Consider the following 20656-nt stretch of genomic DNA (forward strand, 5'->3'; position numbering starts at 1 on the left):
ACATATTATCTAAGTCTTCAGGATCAGGCACGAAGGGCAACGAATGATATATGGTCACAAAGGGGTGGCTGTGAGCATTTCAAAATTATGTGGCCTAATCTAAACTTGGAGAGGTCTACTGCTTTGCTGTCACTGGCAAGAACAGACGCCTCAGTCATTGTGTCCGTCATGACAGGTCACTGTCTGATCGGAAAACATGCTGACAATTGAAGGTTGCCAGAAACAACCTTTGCCGAAGCTGTGACGACGTAGTGGAAGAAGAGACTATTGAACATGTGCTGTGTGTGTACCGCACTAGCAGTCGGAAGGAGTTCCACTTTAGGTTTTCATTTTATTGAGAGCTTGTCTGAATTAGCACATGTGAACATTCGCAAGTTGTGGGGATTTTTAAAGCGATCTGGATGGTTCAAGGGACACATCTTCCTTCTCCTGTTCATGTGGTATCACAATGGACGAAAACGTCTAAGTGAGTCTGATGACGGACTGCCACTTTAACCTAACCTAACCTAGGTAAGTTTAGGTTGAAAAGAAGGTGCGAATAATAATTCTGCCCGTACAACAATGGATATACTAAAAAGAAACCATGAAGAAGAAAATCACATTCAGGGATTCCTTGCTACTAAAAAAACCTCTGATTGTTTTCCATACCACACCCGTAGGTAAGGTTAGGGTTTCTTACTTCCTTTCAATAAAAACCTCGTTTTCTCACGATACGGATCACCCCATAGAATTGCCGTCGTCCTACCGACCGTTTCGCTATTCAACAGTGTTACATGCGCCTTCACTGCCCACACCTTTAACTTGAACTGCGTCACCAAAAAGGCTTCGGGTTAACCAAGTTAATGATGGCAATCTTCTGGCCTCCACTGCCAAATCGTCTCTCATTCCCCTTTACACCGATATGGCCCGGCACACTAACGATGCGGATCGTGTCATTCTCAGAGAAGGCTTAACGCCTACACTCCAACGCCTCATTCTTAAACTCAAAGACTGTTCGTGACCTTACCGTCCTCGTTGTTATTGCCTTAATGGCCAGTTTAATGTCCGTAAAGATATTAACACTCGACATATTCGCGTTAAAGCCATTACACCTCGCGCATTGCGTGATCGCCTGGGTCTCAGCCTGCAGAACCGTATTATGGTCAGGCAGTCGACAACAGATCGTAGTCCCTGGGTTCTCAACGTAGACCCCAGACCCACTCTGACCTTAAGCTTGGTAGCATGTGTGATACAGATGGCAATACCAGAAGTCCGTCAATCCTGTGTCGCTGGCAGCAGTGCTTCGCAATCGACCTCAAGTGTCGCCTCAGGTATCCGATGGGAAACCTCTTTCATTTCCTATTGTCGTCTCAATTCCACACCGATGGTATTACCGGTTCCAATCCTCTATCTATTCTCCCATCACCTCAAGTCTTATAGCCGCTGTGGCTGCCTCACCCTTAATCTGTATGTCAATGGGTCGGATATCTAGAATAGTCTCCAGTGCCCTCGTGGACATGGTGCACATCGCTCTGCCTATGCCAAGAAAATCTGCGTGTTAATCACATTCCCACTTGGGATCGATGCTGCTGATATCGAAGACTGCATTTGTCAGTTGTGCTTCCTTGCCACTATGGTTTAAGAGGGCGATATCTTAGCTTTTTCAGCGGCCATCTTCCCCTTCCGCTTCCGCTATACTGTGGCATCTTTTTGGATATCACATTCCTCCATGAAGACTCAGGGACCGTTGGCGCTTCCTTCGTTCCTGTTCCGACTTTTTCTTCCTTTGCAGGACACTGTTTTGGAAGTCACCTAGGTCAGGGACCTCCGGTGAAAGGTATAAAAAGAGCTTCCCGCTCTCAAGTACTCTGGAAAGATCGAGTAAGCCCTACCTCAATAGAGACTCCAAACAGTGTCCTGCAGAGGAAGAAAAAGTCAGAATAGGAACGAGGAAAGCACGAACGACCCAGAATATTAATGGAAGACTGTGACTTCCAAAAAAATTTTTTTCATTCAACTTGTAACACTTCGAAAACTTGATCTGAAACCCAATAAAGTTTATATATATTCTTGATCGTCTTGACATTCTAAGCCGTCTGAGCCCTGTTCGTCTATCTGTCTGTCCAAACCACACCAACTTCCGAAGGAATAAAGCTAGGCGTTTAAAATTTTGCATAAAAACGTCTGTTAAGTGCAGGTCGGTGGGGATTGGATATGCGATATATCGGTCCATGTTTTGATATAGCTGCCATATAAACCGATCCTGTATCTTGGCTTCCTGAGCCTCTAGAGGGCGCAATTCTCATCCGATTTGGATGAAATTTTGCTCCAGGTATTTTTTTTACTTCTAACAACTGTGCCACGGACGCCACGTATGGTTCAAATCGGTTCATAACCTGATATAGCTCCCATTAAAACAGATTTCGGATTTTGACTTCTTGAGCCGTTAGAGGGCGCAATTATTATGAGATTTGCCTGAAATTTGCATGAAGTGTTTGACCATCAACTAATGTGCCAAGTATGACCCCAATCGGTTTATAAACTGATATAGCTCTCATATAAATCGAATTCGGATCTTGATTTCTTGAGCCGCTAGAGGGCGCAACTATTATCCTATAGGATAGAAATTTAGCATTAAGAGTTTCGGTTTGACCATCCACAACTTTGCAATATATGGCATAAATCGGTTAATTACCTAATATAGCTCCCATTTAAGCCGATCTTGACTTCTTAAAGGTCCTAGAGGGAGCAATCCCTATCCTATTTGACTGAAATTTAGCATGAAGTGTTTTGGTAGACCTTCATCAACTGTGCCAAGTATGGATTAAATCGTTTCATTACCTGATATAGCTGCCATATAAACCGAGCTTGATTTCTTCAGCCACTAGAGGTCGCAATTCTCATCCGATTTGGCTGAAGTTTTGTATGATGTTTTTTGTTATGACTTCCAACAACTGTACTAGGTATGGTCCTAATCAGTCCATAACCTGATATAGCTGCCTTAAAAACTTATCTTGGATCTTAAGCCACTAGAAGATGCAATTCTTATCCGATTTGGATCAAATTGTACATGAAGTGAATTGTTATGAATTCCAACAATTGTGCTGTGTATGGTTGAAATCAGTACATAACGTTATATAGCTGCCATATACACCGATCTTGGATCTTGAATCCTTGAGCCAATAGAGGGCGCAATTATTATCCGACTTGGCCGACACTTTGCAAGAAGTTTTTTTTTCGACTTCCAACAACTGTCCCAAGTAAAGTCTCAAACGATTCACAACCTCATATTGCTTTCATATAAACCGAATACAGATCTTCATTTCTTGAACCGCTGGAGGGCGCAATTACTATCCTATTTGGCCGAAATTTAGCATGAAGTATTTTGGTTGACCATCAACAACTGTGCCAAGTACGACCTAAATCGGTTCATTTCCTGATATAACTCCCATATAAACCGATCTCGGATCGAATAATAATTGCGCCGCTAGAGAGTGCAATTATTATTAGATTTTTCTGACACATTGCAATAAGTGGTTTGTTTCAATTTCCAACAACTGTGCCAAGTAAAGTCTTAATCGGTTCACAACCTGATATATTGCTCTCATATAAACCGAATTTGGATTTTCACTTCTTGAGCCGCTAGAGGGCTAATTTACTATCCTATTTGTCTGAAATTTAGCATGAAGTGTTTTGGTTTGACCATCAACAACTGTGCCAAGTATGGCCTAAATCGTTTCATTACCTGATATAGCTCTCATATAAACCGATCTCGGATCTTTACTTCTTGAGCCACTAGAGGGCGCAATTATTATCCCATTTGTCTGAAATTTAGCATGAATTGTGTTGGCTGACCAACAAGAACTGTGCCAAGTATGGCCTAAATCGGTTAATTTCCTGATATAACTCCCATATAAACCGATTTTGGATCCAGACTTCTTGAGCCGTTAAAGGGCGCAATTATTATTCCATTTGGCTGAAATTTTGCATAAATTGTTTTGGTTTGACCATCAACAACTGTATCAAGTATGGTCTTACTCGGTTCATTACCTGATAGAGCTCTAATATAAACCGATTTCCCGATTTTATTTCTTGAGCCACTATAGGGCGTGATTCTTATCCGATTTGGCCGAAAGTTTACGCAATGAATTCCATTTTGGTCTCCAACAGCCGTACCAATCGGTTCATAACTTGCTATAGCTCAAATGGCATAGCAATTCGTATCCATTATCCTTTGTTTGCCTATAAAGAGATATCGGCCAAAGAACTTGACATATGCGATCCATGGTGAAGGGTATATAAAATTCGGCACGGCCGAACTTAGCACGCTTTTACTTTTTCTTTTTCAGCGTTTTAGCAGTGTTATGCTCTTCGGAAGATCTAATTCTCGTTCCACCTTCCGTAGAAGTGTTTGGAATTTCAGTTCTATCCCTTCGCAACCGAATCGTGAGACGAAGACAGCAGGATGAAGGCAGTTGTGAGCGAAAAAGACCCTGCACTTTCGCCCGATTAAGCGGCCGGTACATACTTCTCATTTCGCAATGCATGTCTCGCATTGCTTCCTCGGTCTCTTGTAAGCTTAGTAAAGCCCTCGCTAACTACTGCTGCCATCTCGATGTCCTCATCCCTCAATTCGGCTGCGTTGACTGTTTCATTAATTCCGTCGCAATATGAATCGGAAACATCAAATTTTAAAATTTTGCCCATGAACATTCCCCTAAGGAACAAGGGCAAACTTCTCAGATATCAATGAGTGCAGTCCTTTTTATAGCCGAGTCCAAACGGTGTGCCGCTGTGCGACACCTCTTTGGAGAAAAGTTTTACATGGCATAGTACCTCACAAATGTCGTCAGCATTAGAAGGGGATAACCACCGCTGAAAATTATTTCTGATGGTCTCGCCAGGATTCGAACCCAGGTGTTCAGCGTCATAGGCTGTTTGTATTTGAGCAGTTCCCCGGATGTCCTAGTCTTTATCATGGTGCTCACTATATGTTCGATGGTTTTGAGTAGAAAGGACGTAAGGCTTATTGGTCTGTAGGCCTTTGGTGTCGCATAACTTGCCTTGCCGGGCTTGGGTATAAACACCACCCCTGCCTCCTGCCAGGCTTTCGGAGTATATGAAAGTCCTAGGCACGCTGAGAAAATGTTGGCCAGACGAGGCGCCAGATAGTCTGCCTCTTTCTGTAGTAACGCCGGAAATATTCCATCAGGTCCGGAAGACTTAAATGGTTTGAAGCTCCTCAAGGATTCCTTCACCACAAATTCCGTTATTATAAACCTTCGATCAACGACATTATTCCAAGATTCCGGTGTCTCCGTGAGTCCCTTCGTATCCTGTGGAAAATGGGTTTTCATCAAAAGCCTCAACATGTCCTCCGTTGTCTCTGCTCTCACTCCCATGTCGTCTACTAAAGTTTCAGTTTGGACATGGGTTTTTGAGAGAGACTTTTTTATCTTGGCTGCGTCATCACATCACCTTTACTTAAATGCTGGGGATACGCATCCCCTTGGTTTATCCATCTCTTCCTCATTCGTTAGTCTGACGACTGTTTGTGAGCTGGAAACATAACTCTCGACTACAGATGCCAAGGCACCCATAACTTTAATAGGGGTGGGCAAACATGCTACGCTCTAAAGCCACCATCACAGCTGATGGGTCTTTTCAATCCATTTTGAGCCTACTCCTGAAGGGGTTTAAAATGTTTGCTTTATAGCTAGTGACTAGTCCGAGCTGCAGATATTTGTTGAAAATTGAAACGAAAACATGTGCGCTCCACTCAACGGCTACTTTTTTTTCTGTCTTTCTTTTTCCTTCCGTTAACATTTCTTACGAATAAAAACTTTATTAATTATGCATCGTTTCATCTGCATGTTTCGTTTGTTAAAATATTCCTTCGTAAAAAAAAAAATATTTCTTTTCAAGGACATATTGCAAGCCCCTATTCTTTGCCTTGGACTCCATCATGCAGAAATTGTACGTAGCACAATCCATGGCAAATGTCACAAACAATTTCGTAGCACAACAATATTTATCACATTTTTCAAGTCATAATTCAAATTTATTTTGAAATATACCAAAACTCTCACACCGCCCCCTCTTTGCTACCATACACTGACAAGAAAGAAAATATAACAGACGGAAATGTAAGTCCCCGAAACTCTCAGGAAATAGATTCGAAAAAACATAGCACCAAATATCTATGGACAGAATCTATGGAGAATACAATCAAAGTGTAGGAAACACTTCGTTGTGCAAACAAAGCGAAGAGCAAAACAAGCCAAACTCAAATATAAAACAAAGACAAATTCATTACGACAAAGTGGGAAACAACTTTAAATCTAAACGTTGTGATGCTTAAAACATGACTTAAATGGAAGACATATATAAAAGAGAAAGAGAAAGCAAACTAACATAGACATATGTACATGCATACAAATATGCGCACAAACATGTGTACATGTGTCTATAGTCGAGAGTGTGGCGCTGAGTAAATATGGCCCCTACGCATACTCTGGCGAAAAAAACAAACAAACAACGTAGAAAAGGTAAACACTACAAACCAAGAAAAATCGTGATTAGCAACGGAAGTTTAAGACGACTGGGTGAAACCATTCCTATGTTATCCTAGGGCAAAATAATACCGAGTTCATTGTATAGAACTAAAGTTGATGGCAGAAGCCATTGAAATAAAAAAAAAAATTATTCAATAAAACGCACATTTTCCACGAATATCAAACAGTTATTCTATTTCCGAACAAATTGCCTATATCAGTGTTATTTGAAGAAAAATTCAACGAAACTCAACAAGTAAAAACGTTATAAGTTCGGCCGTGCCGAATCATGGGAGCCCACCACCATGTATTCTACTAACAAGTAAGAGCGTGCTAACTTCGGCCGTGCCGAATCTTATATACCCTCCACCATGGATCGCATTTGTCGAGTTCTCTGTGCGGTATCTCTTTTTAGGCAAACAAAGAATAATGAACAAATGAATTGAATGCTGAATATTGTAGAAGTCATATTTCAGTCCATTCGGATAAGAATTATGCCATGTAGGGGGTCAAGAAGCAAAATCGGGAGATAAGTTTATATGGGAGCTATATCAAGCTATTGATAGATTCAGACCATATTAGACACAAATATTGAAGGTCATGGGAGAAGCCGTTGTAAACAATTTCTGCCAAATCGGATGAGTATTGCACTCTCTAGAGGCTCAAGAAGTCAAGATCCCAGATCGGTTTCTATGGCAGCTATATTAGGTTATGTACCGATTTGCGCCATACTTAGCACAATTGTTGAAAGTCTTAATTAAATTCCTCATACAAAATTTTAACCAAATCGGATGGAAATTGCGTTCTCTAGAGGCTCAAGGAGTCAAGACCCAAGATGATGACTGAGGAGGGATTTGAACCTGTCTGCTACATAGACGATGTTATTATACTTCTTAGGGGTAAGGATTCTAACGAGCTATGCAGAAGGGCCGAAAGGGTCTTGCATATGGCATATGACTGGGCTTGACCCAGAGGTCTCAATGTTAACCCAGAGAAGACTGATATATGCCTGTTTACGAGGAGGACGAAGGTGGGCCAATTTAACACACCACGTTTCCTCATTAAGACGATTTTGACATCTGACAAAGTCAAATACTTAGGTGTGATCTTGGGCAGGACACTGAATTGGAAGTGTCACATTCAGGAGCGTACTGAGAAGGTTCACAGATGTTGGGCACTTTGTAGACGGGCTTGAATCCGAGGATAGTCCACTGGCTCTACAGAAGCGTGATTAGACCAATAGTTATTTACGCCTCAGTAGTTTGGTGGACTCCTATGGAGAAAAAATACAACATAAGGACCAAAGAAAAGGTTCAGAGAACATGTTATCTTGACATAGGCGGAGCGATGAGGACCACGCCCATCTAGGCCACTGGAGACTATTCTAGATATCCAACCCATTGACATACAGATAAAGTGTGAGGCAGCCACTGCGGCTACGAGACTTAAGGCAATTAGAGAATGGATTGAGGATGGGAGCAGCTAATACCATCGCGGTATGAGGCGACGATAGGAAACCTGGAAGGAGGGAAGAGTTTTCCGATCGGATAACTGAAATGAACCTTGAAGTCGAGTGCGAGGCACTGCTGCCATCGGCACAGTCTTGGATTGACGCAACCCTAGTATTGCCATCTGGAAGATCATGTTACACGGATGGATCAAAGCTAGAGGACAGAGTGGGCCTGCCTGACCATAATAAGGTCCAGCAGGCGGAGATCCGGGCGATCACGGAATGCGTGCATTGGCGTGGTGTTAACGCGAGGACGTCGACTGTGAACATCTTTACCGACAGTAAAATTGCCATAAGGGCAATAACCACCAGGACACTAAGGTCAAGAACAGTCTTGCTGTGTAAGAAGGAGATTAACGCCTTCTCTGAGGATGGGAAAATCCGCATCGTTTGGGTTCCGAACCATAACGGAGTAAGGGGAAATGAAAGGGCAAACGATTTGGCGGTGAAGGCCAGAGGACTGCCGTCAATAAACTTGGTTAACCCGAAGCCTTTCGAGTCGACGCAGTCCGAGTTAAGGATGTGGAACAGCGAAACGGTCGGTAGGACGGCAAAAATTCTATGGGGGGGATCGAGATCGTGAGAAGACAAGGCTATTACTGAAAGGAAGCAAGAAGGAGGTCAATATAGCTATTGGTATCATAACGGGACACATAGGATTACGAGCTCACTTATGTAAAATCGGTGCGGTAAGTGATAGAATGTGTAGGGCAAGCGGGAAAGATGATTAGACGTTGGAGCATTTCCTTTGTCATTGCCCGGCCTTTGCGTCCAACAGAAAGCGGCACTTAGGTGGGGACCCAATACCAGACATGAACCAACTAAAGGGAGTGGTATTGAAAACAAATAAGGATTTTGTAAGCACCACGGAATTCCTAAATTATAATTTTCTTTTTAGTTTTTGGAGCGCATGGGGCGGATTAATACCTGAACCCGTTTTAAACCCTCCACAATAGGATGGGGGTATACTAGTTTCGTCATTCTGTTTGTAACACCTCGAAATATGCGTCTAAGGTCCCATAAAGGATATATATTCTTGATCGTGGAGGCCACCGTAGCGAAGAAGTTAGCATGTCCGCCTATGACGCTGTACGCCTTGGTTCGAATCCTGGCGAAGCCATCAGAAAAAATTTTCAGCGGTGGTTTTCTCCTCCTAATCCTGGCAACATTTGTGAGGTACTATGCCATGTAAAACTTCTCTCCAAAGAGGTGTCGCACAGCGGCACGCCGTTCGGACTCGGCTATAAAAAGGAGGTCCCTTATCATTGAGCTTAAACTTGAATCGGACTCCACTCATTGATATGTGAGAAGTTTTCCCCTGTTCCATAGTGGAATGTTCATGGGCAAAATTTGCATTTGCATTTTTGATCGTCGTGACATTTTAAGTCGAACTAGCCATGTCCGTCCGTTTACCCATCCGTCCATCTGTCTGCCATGTCCGTCCGTTTACCCGTCCGTCCATCTGTCTGTCGAAAGCACGCTAACTTTTGAAGGAGTAAAGCTAGAAACTTGAAGTTTTACACAAATACTTCTTACTGAGGTAGGTCGGTTGGGGTTGTAAATGGGCCAAATCGGCCCATGTTTTGATATAGCTGCCATATAAACCGATTTTGGGTCTTGAATTCTTGAGCCTCTAGAGGGCGCAACTCTCCTCCACTTTGACTGAAATTTTGCACGTAGTGTTTCAATATCTCTTCCACCAACTGTGCTAAGTATGGTCGAAATCGGTTCATAGCCTGATGTAGCTACCATATAAACCGATCTTGGGTCTTGACTTCTTGAGCTTTTAGAAGGTGCAATTCTTATCCTATTGCAATGAAATTTTGCACTACGTGTTTTGTTATGATATCCAATAACTGTGCCAAGTATGGTTCAAATCGGTCAGTAACCTGATATATCTGCCATATAAACCGATCTAGGGTCTTGACTTCTTGAGCCTCTAGAGGGCGCAATTCGTATCCGATTAGGCTGTAATTTTGCACGTGGTATTTTGGTATCACTTCCAACATTTGTGCGAAGTATGGTCTAAATCGGTGAATAACCTGGTATGGGTGCCATATAAACCGATCTTGGATCTTGACTTCTTGAGCCACTAGAAGGCGCAATTCTTATCCGATTGGAATGAAATTTTGCACTACGTGTTTTGTTATAACTTCTAACAAATGTGCTAAGTATAGCGCAAATCGGTCCATAACCTGATATAGCTGCCATATAAACCGATCTTGGGTCTTGAGTTCTTGAGCTTTTAGAAGGCGCAATTCTTATCCGATTGGAATGAAATTTTGCACTACGTGTTTTGTTATGACTTTCAACAACTGTGCTAAGTATAGCGCAAATCGGTCCATAACCTGATATGGCTGCCATATAAACCGATCTTCGGTCTTGACTTCTTGAGCTTTTAGAAGACGCAATTTTTCTCTGATGTGGCTATAATTTTGCACGTGGTGTTTTGGTATCACTTTCAACATTTGTGCGAAGTATGGTCCAAATCGGTCCATAATCTGGTATAGGTGCCATATAAACCGATTTTGGATTTTGGCTTCTTGAGCCGCTAGAGGGCGCAATTATCATCAGGTTTGGCAACAATTTTGCGAGAGCTGTTTTGATATGACTTCCAAAAACTGTAATGAGTATGGCGTAAATCGGTACATAACCTGATATAGCTGCCATATAAACCGATTTGGTATCTTGACTTCTTGAGCCTCTGGAGAGAATCGATCTATAGCTTGATACAGCTCCCATATAAACCGATCTCTCGATTTTGCTTCTTGAGCCCCTACAAGGCGCAATTCTTATCCGAATGTACTGAAATATTACACAATGTTCTGCATTCAATTCATTTCTGGTCCGAATCGGAATCTAACCCAACCTAAGCTTTTGTAAAGGTGGCAAACAAATTTCTTTTACAAGACAGTATTACAAAGTTAAAGTAAATGAAATTAAAGTTTGTTCGTAAAACATTCGTTTATTGCTCGTACAAGCCCCTTAGAAATTGGTTGTACATTGAAAACATTTTTAATCTAATGCCACAATTCGCAACGCCCTCGTCGCAGTTTTGTGAATTGAATGCAAACATTAGCGTTAACCCAGAAGTCCAAATAATCGCAAGTCGCTACAGGCAGCCTACCCTCGCTGCATACACCGTCCGGGTAGGGGGAGAATTGACAGCTTTCACTCCCCCCCTTTAAACATAACCAACAATTCGCAATAAAAAAGGCCACACCATATAAATGCGATAAAAGAGCGAAATGCTTTAAAGAGCGCGGCGCAAACAAACTTTTATTGTGGCACACGACCAACATCTGTATTTAAGACAAAGTCATACAAGTGCTTACAATTGTGGCTACATACATACGTACTTACAACAGCCATAGAAACTTAGTTGAATGGGGTTATTAAAAAAGAGCAGTACGTTATGGAGGAAGAGAACAAAGCCGGATAGTTTTAGAAAAAAATAATTTTTTCGACTGTTCCGTCGGTATTTCAATAAAATGTTTGAAGCTTTCTCTAAAGACAAAAAATTCTTTGACATTTCGTCGAAGGACAAAATTTTAATGAAAGTTTCTACGTAAAACGTCAATGAAATTTTCTCTTAGGACAAAATTTTTATGAAATTTTCCCAAAACACAAAATTTTTATGAAATTTTCGTTAAAAATCAAACTTTTTGAAAAATTTTCCTACAACTCATATAAAAGGCCGGAAATCAAAGGATTCAAAAAATTTTATATTTGAACTTTTGTTATCCATGTTTATCGATTGAAAAAAATTTCTGCAATACCTTGTTGTAACCTCTGACTGGTCTCTATGCCTTTACGCGTCTTTTGTAGGTATAGAAATGTTGTCGTGTGTAAGTATGTTTACACTAAGGATAGTCGTAAAAGGAGCCACAACATCTGTGCGACTGCCACACAATGCCAACGGTGGGTGCTTAAGTTTTTGTCATTGCGCACCGTGTCACCACAGCGCCATACCACCCTAAAGTTATTGCGGTGACGCCAGTGGCATTGGCAAGAGTAGTGGTGACGGTGGTGGTGATTGCTTTGGGAGGCTGGGTTGACTGCAAATGGGATGCGGTGCTATTTCAAGTTGTCCTTTTATATGCTTTGGGGATAATGGGGTTTGGTGGCTGAGCAAGAGGTTGGTGGCTGCCACATTTATGACTTTCACCACATTCCAGTGCAGGACATTACACAAGTTTGTCATCATTTGTGTCACCTTTAAAGTCAATCCAAAGTATTTGTCCAATTTGAAATAAAGTCCTGCTGTAAGCCAGATCGGATTTGTTATTTGCTTGTGCGATTGCTTCTTGTGTGTAAGTGTGTTTGTATGCGACCAATTAAGCTATTGACAGTGTTTTTGAAAATTGAAAAAAAAAAATTGTGAATCATAGAAGAGGGAGCAGAATTTTGCCAATGAATAATAAATTAAATTAAGAGAAATTTTGATAGTTATGGAAATGTTTGACATTAAACACAGCCCTGCTGTGGAGAGGCTGTGAATATTAACTAACACAAAGAGTATTTTATATTATCTCATTTTTCAAGGACCCTGCAAATATATTCATTAACATGCATTTACAGATCACAAACTATTTCCTCTGTACTAATAGTACACAGAAATCAAATTTGGTTTTAAATTCAATTCAAATTTTGCCTTTGTCGACAATTGGCGACCAAGAAACGGTTCAGATAGATTTTAACTTGGCAAACTTCAAGCTTATCTCGGTCTTCCTTCATCTCAAATGTAAATACAAACCCCCAACGTTGTCACCTGTGTAGCTATCTTCAACATTCATTTAAGGTAGTGAGCTAGAATTTGCCACGAGTTTACTCGTACAACGATAAACAAATAAAAGCCCATTAAATTCGGCTAGGCTGAATCTTATATAACCTCCACCATGCAGCGCATGTGACATGTTCTTTGAATGACTCTTTCCAAATCTATTGGAACTATAGCAAGTTATAAACCGATGTGGTAGTAAGAAATTATACGAATACACCACTAGCAAAATTTCAGCCAAATCAGGTTATAATTACGCCCTTTAGAGGCTATTGGCTATTGGGCACAATTTCAGCCAAATCGGATTAGAACTACGCTTTTCCGAAGCTCAAGAAGTTAAATCGGTTTCTTTGGCAGGCAATCCCTACGGCCCCTTAACAATAAGAAATATTTGTGCAAACACCTTACTTTACTCCTTCGAAAGTAAGCGTGCGTCCTCTAGAGGCTAAAGATTTCAAATGGGACGGTCGGTTAATTTGAAACCGATTTGGACCATACTTGGCACGACTGTTAAAAGTTATAGCAAAGCACAGTATGAACAATTTCCGCCAAATCTGATAAAAATTGCGTCCTCTAGGAGTCAAATGAGTCGATTGGTATATATGAGAGCCACAGTGACTCATATAAGTATTCGTTTTTCTGTTTTCTTCAAATATATTAACATTTTTGTAAACCTTTGAACATTTTTGAACAAATATTTTTATCGAAATGCGTAAAGACTTATATAAAGAAAACATAGTAAGGAAAGGCAAAAGTATGGCGGAGCCGACTATATAATACCCTCCATCTACCCTTCAAATATAAATTCGGGCAATATAAAGATATATATGTATATGAGAGCTTTATCTAAATCAAAACCGACTATTAAACAGATCGTTTGAAAATTGTTTTTACCACGGCCAATAGAAGTGCAAATCTGGCGATATATATGTATGGGTGCTACATCCAAATCTGAACCGATTTTGATGAAATCTCGCACGCATGTTAAGATCAGTAACAAAACAATCCGTGCTAAATTTTGTGCAGATCGGTTGAAAAGTTTAGCTACTAGCTCCATTTAAGTGCAAATCGCGCGATACATATATATGGGAGCTATATCTAAATCTGAACCGATTTAAATAAAAATTTGCAGATATGTTAAAATCAACAACAAAACAATCCATACGCAATTTTGTGCAGTTCGGTTGAAAATTGTAGCTACTATGGCCATTTAGGTGCAAATCGGGCGATACATATATATGGAGCTATATCTAAATCTTAACCGATTTTGAAGAAATTTTGCAGATATGTTAAAATCAGTAACGAAACAGTCCATGCCAAATTTCGTGCAGATCGGTTGAAAATTTTAGCTACTAGTGCACATCGGGCGATACATATATATGGGAGCTATATCTAAATCTAAACCGATTTTGATGAAATCACGCACACATGTTAAGATCAGTAACAAAACAATCTATGCCCAATTTTGTGCAGATCGGTTGAAAATTGTAGCTACTAGCTCCGTTTAAGTGCAAATCGGGCGATATATATATATATATGGGAGCTATATCTAAATCTGAACCGATTTGAATGAAAATTGCAGATATGTTAAAATCAGCAACAAAACCAACCATGCCTAATTTTGTGCAGATCGGTTGCAAATTTTAGCTACTATGGTCATTGAGGTGCAAATCGGGCGATACATATATATGGGAGCTATATCTAAATCTGAACCGATTTTGAAGAAATTTTGCAGATATGTTAAAATCAGTAACGAAACAGTCCGTGGCTAATCAGCAACAAAACAATCCATGCCCAATTTTGTGCAAATTGGTTGAAAATTGTAGCTACTAGTTCCATTTAAGTGCAAATCGGGCGATACATATATATGGGAGCTATATCTAAATCTGAACCGATTTGAATGAAATTTTGTAGATATGTTACGATCAGTAACAAAACAATCCGTACCAAATTTTGTGCAGATCGGTTAAAAATTGTCCTTACTACGGCAACTTAAGTGCAAATCGTGCGACACATATATATGGGAGCTATATCTAAATCTGAACCGATTTTTATGAAATTTTGCAGATATGTTACGATCAGTAACAAAACAATCCGTATATATATGGGAGCTATATCTAAATCTGAACCGATTTTTATCAAAATTTATCCTTGGGACGAATGTGCAAAATTTCGTGATGATTGGACAACAAATACGACCTGAACTTTGATTACAAGAATACATGGACTCACAGGCGGACATGGCTAAATCGAAACAGAAAGTGATTCTGAGTCGATCGGTATACTTATCAATGGGTCTAGCTCCTCCTTAGCGTTGCAAACAAATGCACAAACTTATAAAACCCTGTACCACAGTGGTTCCAATCCGCTAAATATTGAGAACCCAAAGTGGAACTCTTTCGGACTGCTAGTGCGGCACACACACACAGAAGGTGTTCTATAGCCTCTTCTCTTCGATGTCCTCACAACTTCTGCAAAAGTCGTTGCTGCCAACCTTCAGTCTGTCAGCATGTTTTCCGATTAGACAGTGCCCTGTCATGTCGGACACAATGACTGAGACGTCTGTTCTAGCCCATGACAGCAAAGCGGTAGATCTCTTCAAGTCTAGATTAGGCCACATAGTTTTGGAATGCTCCACGCACCTTCTCTGCGACCATCTATCATCCGTTGTTCTCGAGCCTGGTCCTGAAAACTTAGCTTTCATGTCGCTGGAGGCATACCCACAGATTCCAATTTCCCTGCAATGTTTAGGATAGTTTCAAGTCTCGCATGCTCGTCCGCTTTACAATTCCCAGAGATATCTCTGTGACCCGACATCCAGAACGGGTGAATTTTGAACTGTTCAGCCATCTCCATGAGAGACCTGCGATAGTCGAGGGCGGTTTTTGTGTTCAGAAATACGTTCTCCAGGGATTTAATGGCTGCCTGGCTGTCTGAGAAGATACTTATGCCAATCGTCGTAATGACATTATATCTTAGGCATTCCACCACTTCCTTAATTGCAAGGATCTCCGCTTGATACCTACTACTTGGGTAATCTTTTCGATCGGTTTATATAGGAGCTATATCAGGATATAGAGCGATTTCAACCTTACTAGGCACAGTTGATGAAAGTTATAACAGAGTACCACATGCAAAGTTTCAGTCTAATCGGACAAAAATTACGGCTTCGAGGGGCTCAAGAGGTCAAATCGGGAGATCGGTTTATATGGAAGCTATATCATGTTATAGATTGATTTGCATCGTACTCGTATAGTTGTTGGAAGTCATAAAAAAAAAACACTACATGCAAAATTTCAGCCAAACCAGACGTAAATTGCGGCTTCCAGGTTCTCAAGAAGTCAAATCGGGAGATTGGTTCTATATCTAAATCTGAATACTCAATGACCTACATCAATAATAAGTATCTGTGCAAAATATCAAGTGATTAGCTTTACGCGTTCAATCGCTATCGTTATTTGGACAGATGGACAGACGGACATGGCTCGATCGACTTGGAACTTTGAGACGATCAAGAATATATATACTCTATAGGATCCTAGACGAATATTTCGAGGAGTTACAAACGGAATGACTAGATTAGTATACCCCCATCCTATGGTGGTGGTCATAAATATGTTTTTCTCCCCATTTGACTTTTAAAGCCCCTGGAGTCGCAATTTTGTCCGATTTGGCTAAAATTTTGCGCATGGTGTTCTGTTATAATTTACAATAACTGTGACACATAGGGTCCAACTCGGTCTATAACTTAATAAAACTTCCATATAAACCTGTCTCCGATTTGACTTCTAGAGCCAAAACTTTTTTCCGATTTGGCTGCGATTTTGCAGATTGTATTATGTTATGACTTTCAACATTTTTGTCAGATACGGCCCAAATCGGTCTATAACCTGATATAGCTCCCATATGAACCGATCTCCCGATTTTACTTTTTAACCCAGGGCAGCCGCAATTTTCATCCGATTTAGCTCAAATTTTGCACATAGTGTTGTGTTATAACTTCCGACAACTGTGCCAAGTACGGTCTAAGTCGGTCAAGAACCCGATATAGGTCTCATACAAACCGATTTCCCGATTTCACTTCTTGAGCCCCTTGAAGCCTCCATTTTTGTCCGATTTGGCTGAAATTTTGCACATAATGTTCTGTTATGTTTTTCAACAACTGTACTCAGTACGCTCCAAATCGGTTTATAACCTGATATAGCTCCCACATAAACCTTATTCAGAGCTTAAATTTCTGCTGGTTTTAAGCAGAAACCATGATGGTGGGTTCCCAAGATTCGGCCCGGCCGAACTGAGCACGCTTTAACTTGTTATCTTTTTTATACCCTCCATTAAAGGACGGGGGTATACTAATTTCGCCTTTATATATAGTATATATATTTTTGATCGTCATAACATTTTAAGTTCAAATAGTCATGTCCGTCCGTCTGTCGAAAGGACGCTAACTTTCGAAGGAGCGAAGCTAGCCGCTTGAAATTTTGCACAAATACTCGGTCCACGTTTTGATATAGCTGTCATATAAACCGATCTGGGATCTTGACTTCTTGAGCCGCTTGAGGGCACAACTCTTATCCGATTTGGCTAAAATTTTGCATGAGGTGTTTTATAATGACTTCAAACAACTGTGCTGAGTATGGTTAAAATCGGTATTTAAACTGATATAGCTGTCATATAATCCTATCTGAGGTCTTAACTTATTGAGCGTCTAGAGAACGCCATTCTTATCCGATAACCTGATATAGCTGCCATATAAACCGATCTGGGGTCTTGACTTCTTGAGCCTCTAGAGGACGCAATTATTATCCTGATATAGCTGCCATATAAACCGATCTGGGGTCTTGACTTCTTGAGCCACTAGAGGGCGCAATTATTACCCGTTTTAGCTGAAATTTTGCATGAGGTGTTTTGTTATGACTATCAATAACTGTACTAAGAATAGTTCAAATCAGTTCATAACCTGATATAGCTGCCATATAAACCGATCTGGGGTCTTGATTTCTTGAACCTCTACAGGGAGCAATTTCTATCTGATTTGGCTGAAATTTTGCTTGAGGTGTTTAGTTATGACTCTCAACAACTGTGCTGAAAATAGTTCAAATCGGTCCATAACCTGATATAGCAGCCATATAAACCGATCCAGGGTCTTGACTTCTTGAGTCACTAGAGGACGCAATTATTATCCGATTTGGCTGAAATTATGCATGAGGTGTTTTTTTTATAACTTTCAACAACTGTGCTAAGAATAGTTCAAATCGGTCCATAACCTGATATAGCTGCCATATAAAACGATATGAGATCTTGACTTCTTAAGCGCTAGAGGGCGCAAGTATTATCCGATTCGGCTGACATTTTGTAAAACGGCTTCTCTCACGATCGGTTTACAGGCTAATACAGCTTCCCTATAAACCGATCTGCCTATTTTACTTCTTCACCCCCTAAAGTGCCCAATTCTTACTAGATTTGGCTGAAATTTTACACTATAACTTCTACTATGGTCTTCAATATTCACATCAATTATGGTCCGAAATGAACCATCACTTGATATTGTTCCAATAACATAGCAATTCTTTTCTTTTATCCTTTGTTTGCCTAAAAAGAGATACCACGCAAAGAACTCGACAAATACTATCCATGGTGGAGGGTATATAAGATTCGGCCTGGCCGAACTTAGCCCACTCTTGTTTCTTTTTTAAATTCTCCCCATCTCATTTCAAGAAAAACCCCTTAACCAATGAACATCAACCATCACAACATTTTGTAAGCATCAGCAACCCAGGATCATTAGTCAACAAACAAAGATTTTGGGTCAAACAATTGCAAGTGCCTTGATTAGCTTTTACCAGCATATTGACACGTTTTGAACTTTTCTGACATATTTTGAACCGTAAAAATTGAACATTTCTAAAGAAACGATAATTACGTGGCATATGTTTGGTACATATTTTTCTTTGACAAGGAGACATAAGGAGAGCCCTGACCTGTTTGGGTCTTTGATGAAGAGGCAAACTCTATGCCTTCATTGGTAGTATGAAGGCAATCACGAAATTGGAACAGACATGTTTTTTGCCAAATACATGAAGACGAAGACGAAGAAGAACAGCAACAAAACTCGTGGTTAAGATGCCAAGCCAAGGCATGCGACATGGCATAGAAATGTCACAAAAAACAGAAACAACAAATAATGCTGTCGATAGAATTGCGAAAGGACGAAAGGACTTGCTTGTTGTGGCAGGGTGACACTGCCAAAAACACAGTACATACAACACGAAGAAAAAATCCCCAATAATGTTAATACTTAAGAGTCTAATAGAGAGCACTTACCTAAAAATGTATTGAATCGTCTTAAAGCCAACTGGAACAAGTCAACAAGAACAGACGTAAAGGAGCGATGGCTAGAAGCAAACCCAAAAGAAATGTTTCGGTATGCCAGTTGTGGGTTGTTGTTTATTTTTAAGCGGTTTGTGAAGGGGACACCAGGGGTAGGAGTGAGCAGGTTTCCCTTGGCAAGGAAAATCAATGATGCCAGGCTGGTATGAGGAGGCTGGGTATTTAGATGTTGGCGACGTTAATGGTGCCCTTGAGTAATCCACAATTATCTGATGCTGTCGTTTTAATGATTCCCTTGTATGGCTGAATGTAGTACATATAGCTTGGCTTTATTATTGCTAAACACTCATTTGCGAGTATGGCATATGACATAAGCACACATTTACATACACAAACACACTCACACAAACAATCACTTAGAAGCTTTGATAAACTAACTTCATTTGAATATATTTTCAAATTTTTGTTTAAGGATTTGCTTGAATTGTAGGCCAAGGAGTTTTGGGCAACTTTTCTATCGACTAAGAAATGTAACTGCGTATAATTTTCAAGTGGCACAAACAACACCAAACACTTAATAGCAAAATCAGCCTTATAGGAAGCTATTCGTCCCTAGCTTAAGTGTGATTTGCAAAGATGGAGATAAGTTTTTCTTTTTTACATAAATCTTTTAAACATATATTCTTTTATTTTGTTTCCTTGGAGAAATTGAATATCCTTTTAACGTTTTCTGCTTCAACAGAAATTTCTGGCTTTGTTTTTGTTTTCTTTGTTCAAAGCCGAGAAAAACGCCGGACAGACCAAAATATTATTCACTTCACTTATCAACAAACGTTTAAAGCCTCATTTTCTTTGAGCAGCAGAATAGAAGAGCGCACAGAGAAAAACGTTGTCGAGGATGATAATGACATCATCCTTTTCAGTTTCGAAGGGTAGGCAATGCTTCACTGAAAGTTATTCAACTTTTTTTCTTCGTAGGCAAAAAATGAAATTCAACATCCTTGACTTGTTTTGGTTTGATGCTTTGGCTGAGTTTTGCCTTTTCTTTTCTTTTAACAACCGTCAGTTTAATATCAAAGAAATAAACCAATCAATTTTTGTTTTATTGCCAACTTTTTAAGCACCTTTTCTATTGTTTTGTTTTAGTTTGTTTCCTTTTTTTTTAATGGAATTTTTTCTTTTGCTGACTTTGTTTTTGAAATAATTTTTTGATTTTCTTCCGTTTCCGGGTTGAGTTGAATGCGACCGTAACGTTTACAAGTTTATCTGCAACTGATTTCTTGAGATGTGTTATGAAAATCCCGTAAACCAGCATCCCAATGAGGATGCTGTAGTATCTTAGCTTTCTCTCTCTCTCTCTCGCTCTCTCTCATAAACTGGCTCTCTTCACCAATAGAGCTTTCTTTCATCGGCCATAAGGCAGGTCGTCTCACAAATACTGGGAAATATTCCATTTTCAGTGTTTTGTTTTGATTTGGCATTTGTTATTTGTTTTCTATGCCG

The 20656-nt window shown here is 40.2% G+C and overlaps 1 protein-coding gene across 1 annotated transcript in view; it reads right to left on the reverse strand.

Moving 5' to 3' along the window:
* LOC106088597 (serine-rich adhesin for platelets) overlaps positions 1 to 20412 on the reverse strand; it is a 243504-nt gene extending 223092 nt beyond the window's left edge. The window contains exon 1 of the mRNA XM_059364655.1: positions 19148 to 20412. The gene's annotated coding sequence lies outside the window, so the exon portion shown is untranslated. The remainder of the gene's footprint in view (positions 1 to 19147) is intronic.
* Positions 20413 to 20656: the final 244 nt, after the last annotated feature.

The sequence above is a fragment of the Stomoxys calcitrans genome, chromosome 3 (genome assembly GCF_963082655.1).
Source record: "Stomoxys calcitrans chromosome 3, idStoCalc2.1, whole genome shotgun sequence".
Classification (NCBI taxonomy): domain Eukaryota; kingdom Metazoa; phylum Arthropoda; class Insecta; order Diptera; family Muscidae; genus Stomoxys; species Stomoxys calcitrans.